Here is a 2,500-nt window from a genome sequence, read left to right as displayed (position 1 = left end):
GGCGGGCGCTGCGTGTGGGTGCGGACCATCGTCTGCAAGAGGTGCCCACTCGAGCCTGAACACCGGCACCGCCCCCACGCTCCCTGTGACGGGGAAGCAGGGAAGCGCCAGCCCGCCGAGGGGCCTCTCCGACGTGTCCCGGGACGCCTCAGCGGGCGTCTGCGTGTGGGTGTGGATCGGCAGCCGCGAGCCGGCTGCTGCTCCGGCTGGAGCACCGGCATCACCACGCTCCCTGCGACAGGGGCCCGAAGAACGAGGCTCTCGAGCCGCTGGTGTCTGGGCAGAGCCGCACGGGGCACCCCCCGGTTTCTCTCTGGACCACCCTCTGGCGTTCACGAACGGCACACGCGCCAGGCCTTTTCCCCGGCCGCGGGGGGGGGGGGGGGGGGGGGGTGTCCGGCTCACCCCTCTCCCGAGTCGGCAACGGCTGCATGGGACCTGCCGCTGGCTGGGCTCCCCGCCTCCGCAGCGGCTTCCGGCACCTGGGACACACTCGCGGGGCTGCCGGAGACCTGCCGGGAGACCGCCGCGCCGAACGGGCAAAAGAAAGCGCTCTCCCCGAAGGGCCGGGCTCAGGACCGCTCCCCGCCCGCCCTCGTCGCAAGCCGCCCTAGGCCTCCCGCGGGCCGGCCACAATGCGCTGGGGGCGCCCGGGAGTGTGGCTCCGGAACTCAGCGGCTGTTCACCCTGTGGCCTACAGTCGTACCGCTAAGTCCAGCGGGGCGGGAGAGCCGAAGGACAGCCGCCCCTCCTACCGGGGAGTGGCTCGAAAGTGGCCGACCTCTACGATGACGTAACTGGAGGCAGCGACGCAGAGCGACCCCTTTCGCCGCTCCACAGGAACGCCAGGGAGAACAGGTCTACCAGCCACCACCCCGAAAGGCCACCAAGTCTCGCTGGAGCCTGGTAGACCTGCTGCCAGTTAGCGGAGGCAGACCCGGGGCACCGGCTGCGACTTCTCCGGGCCTCCCGGAGCCGCGGAGACCGGCTACGCCGCGCCCCTTCGAGGCCGGCCTCCCCGGAGGCCGGTCGACCCGCCCGCCCCTTCGAGGCTCGGCGGCCTCCCCGGAGGCCGGTCGACCAGCTCGCCCCTTCGAGGCTCGGCGGCCTCCCCGGAGGCCGGTCGACCAGCTCGCCCCTTCGAGGCTCGGCGGCCTCCCCGGAGGCCGGTCGACCAGCTCGCCTCTCCCCGGAGGCCGGTCGACCAGCTCGCCCCTTCGAGGACCTCCCCGGAGGCCGGTCGACCAGCTCGCCTCTCCCCGGAGGCCGGTCGACCAGCTCGCCCCTTCGAGGACCTCCCCGGAGGCCGGTAGACTCTCTGGCCGCTGCCAAGGCAGCCTCCCAGGCCCGGGCGGGCGAGCGGGCGGGCGGGCCGGCCGCTGCCGAGTTGGACCCTTCGGGCCGGCCGCTAACAGGCCAGCCCGCCGCCCCTCCCGAGTCCCCCTCCCCGGCCGGACCCGTTCGGTTTCCTTGGAGAGCTGCCGCTTCTCCCTTAGCCGCTTAGCGTGCTTTCTTTGTTTAGGTTCCCCCCCCCCCCCCCCGGCTTGCTCCTTTTCGGTGTCGTACGGGCTTTTTTTTTTTTTTTTTTTTTTGTGTGTGTGCGTGCGTGCGTGCGTGTGTGCGTGTGTGTGTGCGCGCGCGCGCGCGCGTGTGTGCGTGTGCGCTTTCTGTATGCTTGCCCCACCACCAGCAGCAGCAGCAGCACCTCCCTTTCTCGCCCTTACCATCTTCCTCGCTGGTTTTCCTTCGTTTCCCGTGTTGTTTCCTCTCCTCCACCACCACCACCCCCCCCCCGGCCCCCCGATCTCCTTGGGAGGCCTGCTCATTTTTTTGCTACTTGGCACAGGAAGCGGCGTGCGGTCCAGCGGCAGGGGAAGGTCCTCGTGCGCGAATGTAGGGCGCTGCAGTCGCCGTTGGGGCTTTCTTTTCTCTTTCTCTCTGCCTGCCTGCCCCTCTCCCTCCCCCTCCGCCTCCTGCCCTTAATTGGTGGACCGTCCCGCCGCCCTCCCCCCCCCCCCCGCCCAGCGCCGCCACTGCCGCTGCCCCCACCCCCCGCCCCCAACCCCGGCCCATTCGTCGTCGCCTCGCTTGCTCCCTCGCGCGCGCGCCCTTCACTGCCCGGCTCCAGCCCCTGTCCGTTCCTAAACTTCTCGGCCAGCGCGCCGCCGGGGGCTGAGGAAGAATCCCTGACCCCAGGCTGACCTCCCGCGCCTCTCCCGCCCGGCGCTTGCCCCTCCCCCCGCCCCCAAACCACACTCTCCGCGCAGGTGCACGGCGCCCGGGCGCGGGGTGGGGCGGGGCGGGGCGGGGCGGGGCCGGGACCCGCGCGCTTCGGCCAGGCGCTCGGGGAAGCGGCTGCCGCACGCGCCCGCCGCCTCCCCCTCCCCCCCCCCAACTCCCCTCCCCGCGCTGGGAGTCCCCCTCCTTCGCCCCTTCGAAAAGGTAAGCGGCGCGGAGGCCCCACGGCAGGGGGGGGGGGGGGGGGGGCGGTACTCGTGCG

Source organism: Struthio camelus, unplaced genomic scaffold (assembly GCF_040807025.1).
Source record: "Struthio camelus isolate bStrCam1 unplaced genomic scaffold, bStrCam1.hap1 HAP1_SCAFFOLD_86, whole genome shotgun sequence".
Lineage (NCBI taxonomy): Eukaryota > Metazoa > Chordata > Aves > Struthioniformes > Struthionidae > Struthio > Struthio camelus.
Note: the sequence above shows the minus strand (reverse complement) of the source record.